The following is a 20347-nucleotide window of genomic DNA, read 5'->3' on the forward strand; positions in this document are numbered from 1 at the left end:
AGTCACCACTTCATTATTTTCCTGTTCTTTCTGTAGATGATTTCTAGTTTCATACAATTGTGGTCAGAAAAGAAGCTTGATATAATTTCTATCCTCTTAAATTTGTTGAGGCTTGTTTTGTGACCTAGCATTTTGTCTATCCTAGAGAAGGTTCCATGCACACTTGAAAAGAATATGCATTCTGGTTTCTTGGATGTAATGTCCTATAGATATCAATTAAGTCCAACTGGTTTATTGCATAATTTATTATCTCTATTGCATTATTGATTTTCAGTCTTGGTGACCTATCCACTGATGTCACTAGGGTGTTAAAATCTCCTACTAATATTGTACTATTGTCAATTTCTTCCTTTATGTCTGTTAGTATTTGCTTTATATATTTAGGTGCTCCTATTATGGGTGTGTATATGTTAACAATTGTAATATCCTCTTCTTGTATTGATCACTTTGTCATTATATAATGCCTTTTTGGCTTTCTTTATAGCCTTGTTTTAAGGCCTGTTTTGTCTGATATGAGTAATTCTACCCCCATTTTTATCATGTCCATTTATATGAAATATTTTTTCCATCTTTCACTTTCAGTCTGTGAGTGTCTTTTGCCCTGAAGTGAGTCTCTTAAAGGCTTGCTTGGTTCTTGTTTTTTTCTTTTTAACCAATCTGCCACTCTATGTGTTTTGATCAGAGTATTTTGTTTATTAAAATTTAAAGCAATTCTTGGCTGCCATTTTAATTCTTGTTTTACAGGGGTTTTTTGTAATTCTTCTTTGTTTATTTTTCCTTTTTGTTTTTCCTTTTGCCATTTGATGATTTTCTTTTGTAGTATGTTTAAGTTCCTTTTATTTTTTTATTTTTTGGTTTTTGCGGATCTATGGTACGTTTTTTATTTTTGTTTACCGTGGAGTTCAAATATGTTGACCCATACTATATCTATTTTTTTTTCAAGCTGATAGCCATTTAGTTCATATATATTCTATAATATCTACATCTTTATACTCCTCTCTCCCAGGTTTTGAATTTTGATGTCATATTTTACACCTTTATGTTTATTCTCTTCTCCATGGCTGTAGCCACATTGTCAGGGGAGGGGGTTGCTGAAAGAAATAAGGCTTGTGCAATCACAGAGAACCTATGCACTGCCTATGTAGGCATCTGTGGTTCTACTCAGAATCAGCTCAAAGTCTCATCTCTTTCTGTGTTGTGTTTGTCCCCAATGTAGCACAAGTCTGTGGTGTGGATTGAGTGGGGCCAGTGGGTTCGCCCTGTTCAGATTGGAGATTGTGGTGAGGTGGCAGGCACCAATGCAAGACTCTCTCTGCTCTGACTGTTGGCAAGCCAGCTTGCATGCACTCCTCACAAGTACAGTTTAGTCTTCTCTAGCCCTTCTGTCTGTCCCAGCAATTCTTCCTGCAAGCAAAGTTCTTGTTTCCTCCTTGCAGGACACTAGGACCAGAATGCCCATATTGTGGCTTGATCTACTTTCTCCCCAGGGTGAAGGTCTGCCCATGCAGAGCTTCTATTCCATACAGATCCCTCCCAGGGGTGCAGGTCCTAATCTGATGCTCTTTTTTCCCTTCCTTCCAGTTATATGGAGATATTGCTTGCAACTTTAGTTTCCAGTTAGTTTTCAGGGAGAAATGTTCCACAGGTAATGTATTTTTGATGTGTTTGTAAAGTGGGAGGTGAGTTCCATGTCCTACTTCATCATCTTGATCCCAGTCTCTTACAAGCATGCTTTTTTATATAATTCAGGGACCTCCCTTATATAAACAAGGTTAATTCGCTGAAGAAGCTGACATTTTAAATTTGGTTAAGGAATGACACAGAAATATTGGCTTAATGGCTATTAAATTATTTTGCTGAAATACAGAAGGCAGATTCCATGTATTTAAATAAAGTAATATTCAACTTCATTATGATTAAGAGGATTCAAATAGTTTATAAATGCTCTTCAGTGTTATTCAAAATTGTTTTTTCATTATCTATAGGTTAAATTTATCTTCTTCGTTTAACTACAATTCAATCTCATGCATCCTTTTATCCTGATGAAATAGGAATAAACTGATGTTTTCTATGTTCCACTGAATCTCTTAGCCTTTACAATTATTGTAGTGCACTGAGATCTCTCCTCAGCCAGGCCAAAAGAAATGAGGATCCCTTCCCTTTTATTATTCAAACCTTTTGTTGCTGAGGATCCAAACAGACCCACTGTGACTTGATACCAAGTAAATAACATGAGCTGTGCCTGGTATCTAACTGGATGGATACCTCCTTTTTAAAAATTGAAGTATACTTTATTTACAATATTATAGGGTTTCAGCTATACAATATTCTCTTTCAATATTTTTACAGATTATACAACACTTAGGGTTATTATAAAGTACTGGCTATATTTCCTGTGCTGTACCATATGTTCTTATAGCTTATTTATTTCACACATAGTAGTTGGTACATTTTAAATCCCTACTCCTCTCTTGCCCCTCCCCACTTTCCTCATCCCACTGGTTTGTCTCCATATCTGAGTCTGCTTCTGTTTTGTTATACTCGTTCATTTATTCTTTTAGATTCCACAGAAAAGTGATAACCTACAGTATTTGTCTTTCTCTGTCTGACTTATTTCACTAAGCGTGTTCCCTTCATGTCCATCCATGTTGTTACAAATGGCAAGATTTAATTCTTTTTTGTGGATGAGTAACATTTCATATATATATACATATATATATATATATATATATATATATATATATATATATATATATATATATATATATGTATATATATATTTCATATATATACACACCATATCTCCTTTATCCACATATGCTTATGGACACTTAGGTTGCTTCCGTATCACGGCTACTGCTGCTATGAACATTGGGGTTCATGTATGTTTTGAATTAGTGTTTCTATTTTCTTTGATATATAGCCAGGTGTCGAATTGCTGGATAATACTGTTGTTGTATTTTATATTTTTGAGGAATTTCCATACTGTTTTCCATAGTGGACACATTAATTTACATTCCCACCAGCAGTGAGGCACTGTTGCCTTTTATAAACATCCTTGCCAACATATGTCATTTGTGATCTTTTTTACAATAGCCATTCTGAGAGGTATGAGATGATATTTCCTTGTGATTTTGATTTGCATTTCTCTGATAATTAGTGATGTTGAAAATGTTTTCATGTACCTGTTGACCATACCTATGTCTTCTTTGGAAATATGTCTATTCAGGTCTTCTACCCATTTTTTAATTGAATTGTTTGGTTTTTTAGTATTGAGTTGTATGAGCTATCTATATACTTTGCATATTAATCTTTACTAGTCTTATCCTTTGCAATTATTTTCTTTCATTCTGTAGGTTGTTTTTGTTTTGTTGATGGTTTCCTTTTCTATGCAAAAGCTTTTAAGTTTCACTAGGTCTCATTTGTTTCTTTTTGCTTTTGTGTACTTTGCATTAGGAGACAGACCCAAACAAATATTGCTGTGATTTATGTCCATGAGTGTTCTACTTATGTTTTCTTTCAGTGGTTTTATGGCTTCTGGTCTTACCTTTAGGTCTTTCAATCAGTTTTGAGTTTGTTTTTGTATACAGCGTGAGAAAATATTCTATTATTTTGTACATGTAACTGTGCAGTTTTCCCAAGCACCATTGTTGAAGAGAGTATCTTTTTCCCATTTTATATGCTTGCCTCTTTTGTCAAAGATTAATTGACCATAAGTTTATGGATTTATTTCTGGGCTCTCTACTCTTCCATTGATCTATGTGTCTGTTTCTGTGCCAGTTCCATATTCTTTTGATTACTGTAGCTTTGTAGTCTAGTCTGAAATCAGGAAGCATGATACTTTCAGCTTTATTCTTTTATTTCATAGCTTTGGTTATTCAGTCTTTTGTGGTTCCATTAAATTTAAGGATTTTTTTTTTACTTCTGTAAATAATATTGTTGTATTTTGATATGGATTGTATTAAATTTGCTGATTGCACTGCCTAGTATGGTTATTTTAACAATATTAATTTTTCCAGTTCATGAATTTGGAATATCTTTTCATTGCCCTGTATCATCTTCCACTTCCTTCATCAGTATCTTATACTTTTCTGAGTATAGGTGTTTCATGTCCTGGGTTAAGTTTATTCCTCAGTATTCTTTTCTTTTTATGTGTGTGATTTTAAACAGGATTGCTTGCTTGCTTTCTCCTTCTAAAAGCTCATTATTAGCATAAAGAAAAGCAACAGATTTATGTATATTAACCTTGCATTCTACAACTTTACTGAATCAGTTAATTACTTATAATATTGTTTATGATGTAGACTTTAGTGTTTTGTATATATGGTTTCATATCTACATGCAATGATGGGGTTTTTTTTTCCCTTCCAATCTGGGTGCCTTTTGTTTCCTTTTTTGTCTGATTGCTCTGGTAGAGACCTCCAATATGTTAAATAGAAGTTGAGAATAGGCATCCTCGTTCAGTTCCTGATTTTAGAGGAAAAGCGTTCACCTTTTCACCACTGAGTATGTTATTTGTTCTTGTTTTGTCATATATGGCCTTTATTATTTTTAGATAAGTTATCTCTATGCCAACTTTATAAGAATGTTTATCACAAATGGATGCTGAAGTTTTCAAATTTTTTTTCTGGGCCTGTTGAGATGATCATGTGATTTTTATCCTTCCTTTTGTTAATGTGGTGTACCATATTGATTTATTAGTAAATATTAAATCATCTTTGCATCCCTGAAATAAATCTCACTTAATCATGGTGTATGACCCATGGTATATGATTTTATATAGCATTGAATTTACTTTACTAATATTTGTTGAGGATTTTTGCCTTTATATTCACCAAAGATACTGGTCTGTAACTTTTTTTTTTTTTTTTTTTTTTGGTAATGCTACTGTCTGGCTTTGGTATCAGCATAATTGTGGTCTTGTAAAGTAAATTTCGATGTGTTCCCTACTCTTCAATTTTTTGGAATAGTTTGAGGAGGATAAGTATTAGCTCTTCTTTTTATGTTTGGTAAAATTCTCCTGTGACACCGTGTTTGTCCTGGACTTTTGTTTGCTGGGATTTTTTTTTTTTTTTTTGATTACTAATTCAACTTCACCACTAGTGATTGGTCTATTTATATTGTCTATTTCTTTCTGTGTCACTCTAGGAGGACTATATGTTTCTAGAAATTTATCCATATCTTCTAGGTTGTCCAATTTATTGATATATAACTGTTCATAGTATTCTCTCATGATTCTTTTGTCTCTTTGATATTAGTTGTAAATTCTCCTCTTTCATTTCTTGTTTATTTGGGTCTTCTCTCTTTTTTTTTCTTGATAAAACTGTCTAAAGGCTTATCAGTTTTGTTTATCTTTTCAAAAATATCTCTTTGTTTTTTTAATATTTTCAATTATTTCTTGGGTCTCTATTTTATTTTTCTAACATTTTTTATTGATTTATAATCATTTTACAATGTTGTATCAAATTCCAGTGTTCAGCACAATTTTTCAGTCATACATGGACATATACATACTCATTGTCACATTTTTTTCTCTGTGAGCTACCATAACATTTTGTGTATATTTCCCTGTGCTATACAGTACAATCTTGTTTACCTATTCTACAATTTTGAAATTTCAGTCTATCCCTTCCCACCCTCCACCCCTCTGGCAATCATAAGTCTGTATTCTCTATCTATGAGTCTATTTCCATCCTGTATGCTTTGTTTTTGTTTGTTTGTTTGTTTGTTTGTTTTTGCTTTCATTTGTTTAGATTCCACATATGAGCGATCTCATATGATATTTTTCTTTCTCTTTCTGGCTTACTTCACTTAGAATGACATTCTCCAGGAGCATCCATGTCACTGCAAATGGCATCTATTTTATTTATTACTCTCTATTCTTAGTTATTTCCTTCCTCTGTTAACTTTTGGCTCTATTTATTCTTTTTCTAATTCCTTAAGATGATAAGTTAGGTTGTTTATTTGAGATTTTTTCTTGTTTCTTGAGATAATCCTGTATAACTATAAACTTCCCTCTTATAGCTGCATTTGCTGTGTCCCATTTTGAAAATGTGTATTTTTATTTTCACTTGCCTTGAGGTTTTTTCTGATTTCCCCTTTGACTTCTTCATTTACTCATTGGTTTTTAGTAGCATATTATTTAGTCAACACATGTTTGTGGGTTTTTTGTCCTTTTTTTTTTTCCTGTAATTGATTTCAGGTTTCATACTGTTGTGGCCAGAAAAAATGCTTGATGTAACTTCTATACTCTTAAATTTGTTGAGGTTTGTTTTGTGGCCTAACTTGTGATCTGTTCTGGAGAAAGTCCCATGTGCACTTGAGAAGAATGTGCATTCTTCTGTTTAGAAATGAAATGTCCTGTAGAAAGCAATTAAGCCCAACTGGTCTACTGTGTAACATTCAGCCTCTGTTGCATTATTGATTTTCTGTCTGGTTGACCTGTCCATTGATGTAAGTGAGATGTTAAAGTCCCCTACTATTGTTGTGTTATTGTCAGTTTCTTCCTTTATGTCTATTAGTATTTTTTAATATAATTAGGTACTCCTATTTTACTATATACACATATACATATATATGTTAACATGTTATATCCTCTTCTTGTATTAATTTCTTTATCATTACATAATGCTTATTTTTGTCTTTTCATATGGATTTTGTTGTAAACTCTACTTTGTCTGATATGAGTATTTATTATCCCAACTGTCTTGTCATTTCCTTTTGTCATGAAATATCTTTTCATCCCCTCACTTTCAGTCCATGTATGTCTTTAGAGCTGAAGAGAGTCTCTTATAAACAGCAAATATATGGGTCTTTTTTTTAATCAGCCATCCTTTTTCTTTTGATTGTAGCATTTAGTCCACTGACACTTAAAGTGAGTACTGATAGGTATGTACTTATTGCCATTTTGTCACTTGCATTTTGTATTTTGGGGTTTTTTTGGGTTTTTTTGGTGTGTTTTTTTTTTTTTTTTGCCTTGTCTGAGCTATTTTATATATATTTTTTATTGAAGTACAGTCAGTTTACAATGTTGTGTCAATTTCTGGTATACAGCACAATGCTTCAGTCATATAAGAACACACATATAAGATACTGACAGGCATATGTAGAATAGATAAACAAGATTATACTGTATAGCACAGGGAAATATATACAAGATCTTGTGGTAGCTCTTAGCAAAAAAAAATGTGACAATGAATATATGTATGTTCAAGTATAACTGAAAAATTGTGCTCTGCACTGGAATTTAACATAACATTGTAAAATGACTATAACTCAATTAAAAAATGTTAAAAAAAATAACACACATATACTCATTTTCATGTTCTTTTTCACCATAAGTTACTACTAAAAGATGTTGAATATAGTTCCCTGTGCTATACAGTATGAAATTGTTTAACATATATATATATATATATATAACAGTTAGTATCTGCAAATCTTGAACACCCAGTTTATCCCTTCCCACTCCCTTCCACACTGGTAACCATAAGTTTGTTTTCTATGTCCATGAATCTGTTTCTGTTTTGTAAACAAGCTCATTTGTCTTTTTTTTCACCCAATTCCACATATAAGTGATATCATGTGGTATTTTTCTTTCGTTTTCTGGTTTACTTCACTTAGAATGACAATCTCCAGGTCCATTCATGTTGCTGCAAATGGCATTATTTTTTATGGCTGAGTAGTATTCCACTATAAAAATGTACCATAGCTTCTTTATCCAGTCATCTGTCAAAACATATTTAGGTTGTTTACATGTCTTCACTATTGTATATAGTGCTGCTATGAACATTGGGGTACATGTAACTTTTTGAATTAAAGTTTCTCTGGATATATGCCCAGGAGTGGGATTGCTGGATCATATGGTTAGTCTGTTTTTAGTCTTTTGAGAAATCTCCATTCTGTTTTCCATAATTGTTGCACCAAACTACATTCCCACCAACAGTGTAGGAGGGTTCCCTTTTCTCCACACCCTCTCCAGCATTTATTGTTGGTGAACTTTTGAAGGATGGCCATTCTGACATGTGAGGTGATACCTCATTGTAGTTTTGATTTGCATTTCTCTGATAATTAGCAATATTGAGTATTTATATGTTTATATATTATGGAGTTTAAGCTCTTGTCAGTCTCATCTTTTGCAAATATTTTCTCCAATTCCATAGGTTGTCTTTTTGTTTTGCTTATGGTATCCTTTGCTGTGCAAAAGCAAGTAACTTTAATTAGATTCCATTTGTTTATTTTTGCTTTTATTTCTATTGCTTGAGTAGACTGCTCTAGGAGAACATTGCTGAGATTTATGTCAGATAATATTTTGCCTATGTTTTCTTCGAAGAGGTTTATAGTGTCTTGTCTTATGTTTAAGTCTTCAAGCCATTTTGAGTTTATTTTTGTGTATGGTGTAAGGGAGTATTCTAACTTCACTGACTGACATGCTGCTGTCCAGTTTTCCCAACACCATTTGCTGAAGAGACTGTCTTTATTCCATTGTATGTTCTTGCCACCTTGGTCAAAGATTAATTGACCAAAAGTTTGTGGGTTTATTTCTGTGCTCTCTATTCTGTTCCATTGAGCCATATGTCTGTTTTTGTACCAGTATCATGCTGTTTAGATTGTGGTAGCTCTGTAGTATTGTCTGAAGTCAGGGAGAGTTATTCATCTAGCTTCACTCTTTGTCTTCATTCTGGGTCTTTTGTGATTCCATGAAAATTTTAAGATTATTTGTTCTAGTTCTGTGAAAAAATGTCCTGGGTAATTTCATAGGGATTGCATTAAATCTGTAGATTGCTCTGGGTAATATGACCAATTTAACAATATTAAGTCTTCCAATCTAAGAGCATGGGATATCTTCCATTTCTTTAAATCATCTTTAATTTCCTTATTCAATGTTTTGTAGTTCCCCATGTATTTCTTTGACTTCCTTGGTCAGATTTATTCCTAAGTATTTTATTTTTTGATGCAGTTTTAAAGGGGATTGTTTCTTTATTTGCCTTTTCTGGTATTTCATTGTTAGTGTAAAGAAATGCCACTGATTTCTCCATGTTAATCTTGTATCCTGCTATGTTGCCAATTTCCTTTATCACCTCTGATAGTCTTTGTGTGTAATCTTTAGGGTTTTCTATATATACTATGTCATCTGCATATAATTAAAAATTTACCTGTTCTCTTTCAATTTGGATACCTTTAATTTCTTTTTCTTGTCTAATTGCTGTGGCTAGGACTTCCAAGACTATATTGAATAGACACGGAGAGTGGGCATCCTTGTCTTATTCTAGATTTTAGCAGGAAGGCTTTCAGCTTTTCACCATTGAGTATTATGCTGGCTGTAGGTTTGTCATACATATTTTATTATGTTGAGATATGTTCCCTCTATACTCATTTTGGTTAGAGTTTTTATCCTAAATGGGTGTTGAATTTCATCAAATGCTTTTTCTCCGTCTACTGAGACGATCATGTGATTTTTGTCCTTTCTCTTGATGTGGTGTATCACGTTGATTGATCTGTGTATGTTGAACCATCCTTGTGTCCCTGGGATAAACCCAACTTGATTGTGCTGTATAATCTGTTTTATGTGTTGTTGAATTCTGTTTGCTAATGTTTTGTTGAGGATTTTTGCATTTATGTTCATCAACAGTATTGGCTTGTAGTTTTCTTTTTTGGTGGTGTCTTTGTCTGGCTTTGATATCAGGGTGATGGTGGCTTCATAGAATGAGTTTGGGAATATTCCCTCCTATTCAGTCTTTTGGAAGAGATTGAGAAGGATTGGTATGAGTTCTTTTTATGTTTGATAGAATTCCCCAGTGAAACATCTGGTCCTGGACTTTTGTTTGCAGTGAAGTGTTTTATTGCTAATTCTATTTTACTTCCAGTCATTGGTCTGTTCAAATTATGTATTTCTTCTTGATTCAGTTTTGGCAGACTGTATGTTTCTGCTTGTTTTTATAGTTCTTCTCTGTTCTCTTCTTCTTCTTTTAGTTTTTTCCCCTGTGGTTTGATGATTTTCTTTTGTGTTTGCTGGTGTTCTGTTCTCTCTAGCTTCTATGTATCTACTGCAGATTTTGATTTGTGGTTACCATTGGGTACATACACATTGACCTATAAATATATCTACTTGTTTGAAACTGATAGTCATTTATGTTCAACACATTCTAAATGATCTATGTTTTTTACTCCCCTCCCCCACATTTTGGAGTTCATATTTTACATCTTTATGTTTATTTGTTTACTGTTCATTGTAGTTATAGTTGATTTTCCAATTTTTCTCTTTTAACCACTATCCTAGCTTATTTGATCCACAGCTTTTACAGATTTACTGTATACTTTTCTTGACTAGTGAAATTTTTTCCCCTATAGGTCTTACTTCTTTCTGTAGCCTTTTTTTCCCCCCACTTAGAAATGCCCCTTTAACATTTCCTGAAGAGTTGTTTTAGTACTGATAAACTTTCAGTTCTTGCTTGCCTGGTAAGTTCTTTATCTCTCCTTTAATTCTGAGTGATAATCTTGCTGATTATTGTATCCTAGACTATACAGAGTTTTCTCTGTTCAACATTTTAAAACTATCATCACACTGCTTTCTGAACTGCAAAGTTTCTGCAGAAAAATCAGCTGATAGCCTTTTTGGGGTTCCATTGTATGTGACTATTCGTTTTTCTCTTGCTGCTTTTAAATTTTTCTCTTTATCTTTAGATTTTGTCATTCATTTATGATATGCCCTCATGTGGATCTCTTTGGATTCATCTTATTTAGGTCTCTCTGTGTTTCCTCTACCTGGGTATCTATTTACTTCTTCAGATTCAGGAAGTTTTCAGACATAATATCATAAAATACATTTTCAACTCCTTTCTCTCTCTCTTCTCCTTCTGACATCCCTATAATGCCAATGTTAGTACATTTCATATTGTCCAAGAGGACCCTAAAATTTCCTCATTTTTAAAAATCTATTTAGTGTCTGATTGGGCGATTTCCATTTTTCTGTCTTTCAGATCACTTATGTGTCCTTCTATACCAGCTAGTCTCCTGCTAATTCCTTCTAGTGTATTTTTCATTTCAGTTATTGTATTCTTCAGCTCTGACTAGTTTTTTTTTTGTAGTTCTTTGTTAAAATTTTTCAGTGTGTTCATCTATTCTTTTCCCATATTCAGTTAGCATTCTTATTACTAATGCTTTGAACTCTTTATCTGGTAAATTATTTATCTCTATTCCATTCGTTGTTCTTTCAGGGTTTTTTCTTGTTCTTTCTGTTGAAACAAATTCCTCTGTCTTCCCAATTTGCTTAATTTTCTCTTTCTTTGTGAAATTTCATACCACAGTTACCCATCCTGGCCTTCAGGGGATGTCCTTGTGAGGGAGCATTTCAGTGCAGCCTATGTGTGCTCAGTGGCTTTGTGGGGAGAACTGGATCTGAAGTTATCATGTGTCATGTTCTTCCTATGCCAGGGTGTACTAGCAGCTATCATGTGAATGGGAAGTGGGGCTGGTGATGGAGACTTGAGCTTGAGCCAGGTGAGCAGGGCTTCTCATATGCTTAGTGGCTGATATTGCCTTATCATGGGTAGGATTGGGTACCAAGCTGCTAGAGCAGATGCCCCAAGGTTTGAATCAGAGCTGGTTCTATTCCCTCTTAGTGTGTGCTCTCCCCTTCCCCCAAACCATGGCTTCTTCACCCCCCGAGAAGGAAGTGCTGGAGAAGAGGGACATTATGGGTGCCTGGTGCATGTTGGTATGTGCCCTGGGATGATCTCAGCACACCAATAAGAGTTCCATATTTCTCCTGATATGCCACCTCCATGAACACCAGCAATGGCCACCCTTGCCTCTTTCAGATACCATGCTGGCTCTGTCCCCACCAATTGTGCACCCTCCTGGCTGTGGCAGGCTTTTCCCTAGTTGGGAGTTGCCCAGGGCAAGAGGGGCTGGAGCAGGTGCTAGTTGTGGGCCAGGGCATATACTAGGGTTGTCATGGGTAACCAGCCAGAGTCCCAGGTAGTTTCAATTTGGTTTCCTCTGTCTTGTTCCCACTAGTAAGCAAGTGTGTATGTGATGTTCATGAGCAGAATCTTGGTTTCTTACAGCTCTCCTGTTAATCCCACTGCTCCTCACATTAGCTAAGGGGACTCATCTTCCCAGTGCCATTCCCCAGGGCTGGGGTACGCAAAATGTGCTTCAAACCCCTCAATTCCCCAGGGAAGTATGTGAGGCTGTGGAATCTCCCCCTCTTATGTATCCGCTCCTAGGGACACAGGTCCTGACCTGATCACTTGTCTTCCCTTCCTACCCAACTCCATGTGGATCTTTCTTTACAGCCTTGGTTGTAGAAGAGTCTTTCTGTCAGTCTGTAGTTTGTTTTCAGTGAGAATTACTCCAGTATATTTTTAATGTGTTTATGGGAGGAAGTGAGTTCCACATATTCCTACTCTGCCATCTTGATCTCTTTATGCCCTTCCTTGATTCTTGAAAATTTTCTGTGATTATCATTGCCACTGTCATTAACAACTGCATATTAAAGATGAGCAAAATTTAGAAGTAATGGAAGAGTGATGAAATCTTTCTTTTTTATGTCCCATTTGTGGTTTGTATGTGAGTACATGTATGTTTTATTTACACACCTAGAAGTACTAGTGAAAGAACATGGTCTCTCAATAGATTGAGTTTTGTTCTAGAAACTTCCAAGAAGCTTAGAGGCATGAAAACTTTGCCTATTTGTTGGTTCACTGTAGTCTGTTTTTCAGATATTTAAATAAGAAAATTACTTTCCTACTTCGCCCCAGGACTTTCTTTTCCAGTTATTGGTTCACTTTGCTCCCGATTATTTTTTAAAGGCGGGTATGATTTTATCATTTCCTTATTTAAATTATTTTTTATTGGCTCCAGGCTGCAAATACAGTAAAAGAACTCATGTCCTTCGTGAAAGGAAAAGACCTTGTGATCTTTCCAACCCTACCTGCATGTCATTTCATCCTACCACTGAATTTCTTACATTTCTCTCAAAATGACATACTGCAATTACATCAGTTGTTACCATCTTGTATCACAGTAAGCATTGTAAATCCACACTCCTAAAGTCCTTTAGGATAGAGTATTACACTATTAACCTTCATGCACAAAGTTCTTGAAGATTTACCCCTGCTTAACCTTTGGAGCGGGAACCTCTCTCCTACTCCACCCAACGTGTGCCAAACTGAAATCAAACTAATCCCCAGACTCCTAATGCTGCTTTTATGTTTGCAGCTTTCTCTTATGCTGTTTTCTCTACCAGGACACACTTACCCCACCCAATCTTAATTAACAATTAATTCTTCTAGAAGGCTGTCCTTATGCACTAGGTCTGATAGCCACTTTTCTGGGTTTACAAGTCCCCCTGTACACCAATAGTGTAGAATGCATTCATTGTTTTCATTTATGGAATTATTTTATGCTTTCTGTGTATCAGGTATTGTCCAACTTCCTGTACCACAGTTGCTAATGAGACATTAGCAATTGCAAGCTCATTAAGGGCAGGAACAATGTATTTTTTGACCTTATAAAAAGGGCCCTTATTCTTACTTTTCATCTGTTGAATGGCTTCATATCCTCCAGCACCCAGCTTATGTCATTGTATTTATTTTGTTTCTATAATTGTTCTAATTAATCCTGAAAATGTATGTTTATTCTATAGATCAGAAAATGAGGTTCATTGTAATTTTCCCAAGATCACAGACCTCCCAAACCTAAAAAACAAGACTGAAGCTCTGTCCCATCTGGTTGCAAAGAATAAATAAGTTCAAGTAAATAGACTCAAAATTAGTAAATAGCTTATATAGCCACAAAGTGACCATTCATTTAAGCACCTCTCATTCCACCCTTAAAGGGGAATTTGGGCTTACAAACGTTCTTTGTATTTATATTCAGATCTTTCTTCATCTCTCCTCCAGCAGTCAGATGATTTAAATATGGCCGCCAAAAGCAACTAGTAATTGTTGATATTTGTTCCAAGGTAATTTTCTTCAGGGCAAGTTCTTAAAATCTTACTATCATTTAGATTTAAATTTTTAAAATATATTCAGTTCACATCTAGGAAAACACCTGGCTCTCTCACAAAGTAGTATAAAGCTGTAGAATGTTCAAGTTATATCATTAGAAGTTAACTGAACCTATTCATTACCTACCTTGCACCACACTGCACACAGAGACATACATGCACACATCATTTATGCCTCGTTTAGAAAGTATGGAAATTAAGACACAGAAAGTGACTTGTCCACATTTAGTTGTCTGGTTAGTGTAAGAATGGGGACTAAAACTCAATTCTCAAAATTTGCACATTTTTTTACTCAAGTGCAATGACCCCAGCTAAAGATTCCATGAACTTGGAGATATTGTTTTACTTTTTTCTTTTTCATTCTTATATTTTTCAAGTTTTCTGCATTGAGCATGTCCACCATCTATCTACTTGACTATCAAAAATGCATACTTTATGACTGGGACGTTGTGCTGTACACCAGAAATTGGCACATTGTAACTGACTCTATTTCAATTTAAAAAAAGACTAAAAAAATGCATACTTTAAGTCAATTTTAAAAGGAGTTAACAGGGGAGTCTCTCCCATTCTGTTTCATATTCCTTCTGTTAACCGCACTAGAGCTGTCTCAGTGTGATTTAGTCGACCTATGAACCTGCAATACAAAGTGGCAAAAACGTTATCTGAATTAGGTAAACCTTAAAGATACGCATTTATTAAGCACCCAAGATGGGATGGATCTATAGATTTACATCAGTAACCATTAGGATATCTGAAGTTTCATAATTTATTCATTTTACTTTCCCTCTTATTCCCAGAGGATTATGAATTCTAAATGAAAATTAAAAAGGAAACCAAGTTAGAAATTAATCTTTCCTTAGACGATCACTAACCATTGTGAAATGCAAGCATTGTTGAATAGCCTATTTCAACAAGCAGAAAGCCTTTCCCTTGGTCTCCCCTCATGGTTTACTCAGTTACTTAACCATGGTCCACCTCCCCCTACTGTCCCAGGACTGTAGAGTTACAATTTTATTAAAACCTTTCCCAGAACTTTCAGTTCCACAATATTCTCTGGGTTACACTGCCTCACAGTCTAGACCTTATCAATGTTCTGTGTAATAATTATTTTTAAATATATGAAAGAAAAAATATTGCCTATACTCCTACAGACATAGCTAAAATTAACTGAGCCACCCAACATTCTTTCAGATCATAACTAAAAGGGGTTTATAATCAGATGTGGCAATATTTTTTCCTTTACCATCAGCATAGCAACAGAATGGAGTCAGAGAAACGTGAGCCATTATTTATCCGTTAGACTTTACATCAGATGGGTTTTTTTTTTTGTATATATCTTTTTATTAAAGTGATTTTTATGAAAGCTGCAGCTTTGCCTGTATGTCGTGCAGCTATGGGATAATGCTACCAGAGAAAACTTGGCAGGACTTCTATCTCAGCCACTGTTAAAATAAAATAATCATGTCATTGATTAGTAACTAATGCAATAGTTGAATCTCTGTGGCTTTTAGAAAGTTGAAATTATTTGCCTGTCTGTAGGTCTGCCCTATCTTCTCATAGAAGCAATCAAATGTTCCACTGACATTTTACTAGCTAGAGACTGATAGACAGTGTTTTTCCCATTTCAGAAACATAAATTTGATTTCTGGTGCCTAGTTTCTTTCCAAGTGAAATGAGAATATTACTGATGAGCTGTCAAATTAGCTGGTGTGAAATAAACATTTGCTGATTAAATGGATTAATCATAGCTGCTATTTACTGAATTCAAACCAGATGTGCTAGCTGTTTTGGCATTCATTCTTATTTTGCATGGGGGAAACCTAAGGCTAGAAATTTACAGAGGTGGGATTGAGAGCCTGGGCTGTTTTCTACAGTATCTCCCTGCCTCTCCTAGGGGCATTATAATAAATACCAAAACTGAAAGGACACATATTTGTGTAAGAATACACAAGAGTATGGTGTTAACAAAGCAAACTTGATACCGATGATCCCCCAATCCCACTCCTGGGCATATATCCGGAGAAAACTCCAATTTGGAAAGATACATGCACCCCAATGCTCATAGCAGCACGTTTTACAATAGCCAAGACATGGACACAACCTAAATGTCCATCCATAGATGACTGGATAAGGAAAATGTGGTATACTTATACAACGGAATACTACTCAGCCATAAAATGGAATAAAATAATGCCATTCATTGGCAGCAACACGGATGGACCTAGAGATTATCATACTGAGTGAAGTAAGTCAGTCAGAGAAAGACAAATATCATATGATATCACTTATATGTGGAATCTTAAAAAAAGACACAATGAACTTATTTGCAAAACAGAAAGAGACTCACAGACAGAGAAAACAAACTGATGATTACTGGCAGGGGGAGGAGGGAGGAATAAATTGGGAGTTTGGGGTTGGCAGATAGAAACTGCTATGTACAGAATAGATAAACAACAAGGTCCTACTTATAGCACAGGGTATTATATTCAATGGCTGGTAGTAACTTGTAATGAAAAAGAATATGTATATTTAAATGTATATCTATGCATGTGTATAACTGAATTATCATGCTGTGCACCAGAAACTAATACAATATTGTAAATTAACTGTACTTCAATAAAAAAGGAAGAACAAAATAAAGACAAATTAAAAATAAAGCTGCCCTCTGAGTGTAAAAAAAAAAAAAATTACCAAGGAATCTTTAAGGCTGCTTAGCAAAAATGTTCTATACAAATGTGTTGTAGGCAAGAGGAAATGATGGATATATATAGAACAAGAAGTTTTTTAAAAGTCTGATTTTGGAAGAAGAGGATACTTTTTATCAGATTAATTGTCATGAGAATGTATAAAATAAAAATGAAGAATGTTTATTCTCCAAAAAAAAAAAGGGCAAACTCAAGAATCTCTTGGTTCTAATATGTATTTGCTGGGAAATTTTGTGTAGTTTTGCTTTGGCCCATTGATCTTTGGTTTCATTTGTAAGATAAGGCAAATAATAAGACCTATCTCGTAAGTTTGTTATGGGAACTAAACTAGGTTGGTCATGTATGTAGTGTGCCTAGCACAGCACCTGGTACATAATAAGCCCACCATTAATTAACTATGAATACACACGCCCAGGGCTCTCTACAGCAACTTTGTTTCGTTGCCAATAGACTGGTCTGTTTTTTCTTAAGGAGCTAGACAGTAACATGCATAAGTTGGCCAGTAAGACAGTCTCCTTTGTTATTTAAAGGAAAATACAGAGAAGTTTCCAAAATAATGGCAAAGACACCCTCAGGAGGCTAGGGACCACTACGTCTTCCTCTTCCCCCTGGTTCCCACAATTCGTGCAGGTCATTGCTGCACATTTGACTTTTACCAAAAACAAAATAAAATAAACAAAACACTTTCCCTTAGTTCCCTTGGCACGATTGAATCAAATTCACATTTTCAAAAGAAACTTTACTAAATACTAAAAGGGAACATAAAAGAAAGCAAGTACAGATGCTACAAACTAGCATGCCCATGTCTGTGTGTGTGTGTCTGTGTGTGTCTATGTGTGTGTGTCTGTGTGTGTATCTATGTGTGTGTGTCTGTGTGTATATGTCTGTATGTGTGTGTGTCTCTGTGTGTTTGTGTGTGTGTATATGTGGTTGACTTTTCTCTGAGCTATTATCTTTGGTTTTATTAATTCAGTTCCATAATATGTTTTTTGCCCTCTTTCTATAATTGTATTTGTTTCCAAAATTGAGTATGTATTTTTGTAAGGCATCTTAAATACTTAATGGAAAAAAGACGGTGGAGGCATAAAATAAACTGAATAGAAGATAGCTAGATAGATGACAGATAAATATAGATAGAAAATAAATAACTTTCCAGAATTTTTTAAACTCAGATAATACCTCTGGACCAAATCAGGTGACACCCTTTCCTCCCAGATTCCTCACCCCACCTGGTGGGCACGATCTTTTTCCCCACCACGCGGGAGTCCATCTCTCTTTCTTCTCATCCACTGCCATTTCCCAGGACTGTGAGTGCTGTAGTGACAGATACAGTTTTCACCCTTTCTGGCTTGAATGTCCCGCTCTGTCTGCTTTTAAACCACTTCATAATTACAATGAACCTCCCCAAAAAAGTGTTACCCATCACAGACTCAAATACCTCAGACAATAATACCTTGATATTACCTTCACATAACACACATTTCTGCTTTTATTTCTTATATCAGAGGGCAATTATGCCCTCAACAGAAGACATTTTGATGCTATCATGTGAATCTCCTATATCTTCCTCCATGCTTCATAAAATGCATTCAGAGGCATTTAAGAACTAGTTTTTAAATTGACTTGAACTGAACTGGAAATATTTATATCCTTTTCTCATATATTAGACTTTTTATAGAAGTATAGTTGATTCACGATGTTAGTTTCAAGTGTACAGCGAAGTGTTTCAGTTATACATACATATATATATACACACACCCATATATATATGTATTCTTTTCATATTCTTTTGCATTATAAGTTATTTAAAAATATTGAACATTCATATTCTTTTGCATTGTAAGTTATTTAAAAATATTGAACACAGTTTCTTGAGCTATATAGTAGGCCCTTGATTTTTATCTATTTTATGTATAGTAGTGTGTATTTATTCATCCCAAACTCTTAATTTATCCCTTTGGTAACCATCAGTTTGTTTTCTATGTCTGAGTCTATTTCTGGTCTGTAAATAAGTTCATTTGTATCATTTTAGGTTCTATATATAAGTGATATTATGTGATATTTGTCTCTGTCTGCCTGACTTATTTCACTTAGCATAATGCCCTCCAGGTCCATCCATGTTGCTGCAAATGGCAACATTTCATTTTTTAGGCTGAATAGCACTCCATTGTGTGTGTGTGTGTGTGTGTGTGTGTGTGTGTGTGTTTGTACACACCACATCTTTATCCATTGATCTGTTGAAGGACACTTAGGTTGCTTCCATATCTCAGCAATTGTAAAAAGCACTGCTGTGAATATTGGAGGGTATGTATCTTTCTGAATTAGGGTTTTCTCCAGATAGATGTCCAGGAGTGGGCTTGCAGGATCATATGGTAACTACATTTTTGGTTTTTTTCAGGAACTTCAGTACTGATTTCCATAGTAGCTGCACCAGTTTACATTCCCATCAACAGTGTAGAAGGGTCCTCTTTTTTCTATACCTTCTCCATCATTTGTTATTTGTAGACTTTTTGATGATGGACAGTCTGACTAGTGTGAGGTGATACCTCATTGTAATTTTGATTTGCCTTTCTCTAGTAATTAGCAATGTTAAGCACCTTTCCGTGTGCCTGTTGGGCATCTGTATGTCCACTTTGGAGAAATGTCTATTTAGGTCTTCTGCCCATTTTTGGATTGGGTTGTTTGGTTTTTTCTTACTAAGCTGTATAAGCTGTTTATATATTCTGGAGATTAAGCCCTCATCAGTCTCATCTTTTGCAAATATTTTCTCCCATTCCATAGGTTGTCTTTTTGTTTCGCTTATTGTTTCCTTTGCTGTGAAAAAGCTTATAAGTGTGATTAGGTCCCATTTGTTTGTTTTTGCTTTTATTTCTATTACCTTGTGAGACTGACCTAAGAACACATTGCTACAATTTATGTCAGATTGTTTTGCCTATGTTCTCTTCTGGGAGTTTTATGGGGTCATATCTTATATTTAAGTCTTTAAGCCATTTTGAGTTTATTTTTGTGTATGGAGTGAGGGAGTGTTCTAACTTCATTGATTTACATGCTGCTGTCCAGATTGTTCAACACCACTTGCTAAAGAGACTGTCTTTTCTCCACTGTATATTCTTGTCTCCTTAATTGAAGATTAATTGATTATAGGTGTGTGGGTTTATTTCTGGGCTTTCTATTCTGTTCCATTGATCCATAGGTCTGTTCCTGTGCCAATGCCACACTGTTTTGATTTCTGTAGCTCTGTAGTATTACCTGAAGTCTGGGAGGGTTTTGCCTCCAGATTTGTTCTCTTTCCTCAGGATTGATTTGGCAGTTCAGGGTCTTTTAAGTTTCCATATAAATTTTAGGATTATTTGTTCTAGTTCTGTGAAAAATGTCTTGGGTAATTTGATAAGGAATACGTTAAATCTGTAGATTGCCTTAGGTAGTATGGCCATTTTAAAAATATTGATTCTTCCAATCCAAGAGCAGGGGGTATCTTTCCATTTCTTTGAGTCATATTCAATTTCCTTTATCAATGTTTTATAATTCTTAGTGTATAAGTCTTTCACCTCCTTGGTCAGGTTTATTCATAAGTATTTTACTTTTTTAATGTCATTTTAAAAGGGATTTTTTGTTTTTTTTACTTTCT

The 20347-nt window shown here is 34.8% G+C and overlaps 1 protein-coding gene across 4 annotated transcripts in view; it reads left to right on the top strand.

Moving 5' to 3' along the window:
- The window catches only part of GRIA4 (glutamate ionotropic receptor AMPA type subunit 4), a 432709-nt gene that overhangs the window by 319440 nt on the left and 92922 nt on the right, over nucleotides 1-20347 (top strand). The gene's annotated exons all lie outside the window — the stretch shown is intronic.

Source organism: Camelus bactrianus, chromosome 10 (assembly GCF_048773025.1).
Source record: "Camelus bactrianus isolate YW-2024 breed Bactrian camel chromosome 10, ASM4877302v1, whole genome shotgun sequence".
NCBI classification, from domain to species: Eukaryota; Metazoa; Chordata; class Mammalia; order Artiodactyla; family Camelidae; genus Camelus; species Camelus bactrianus.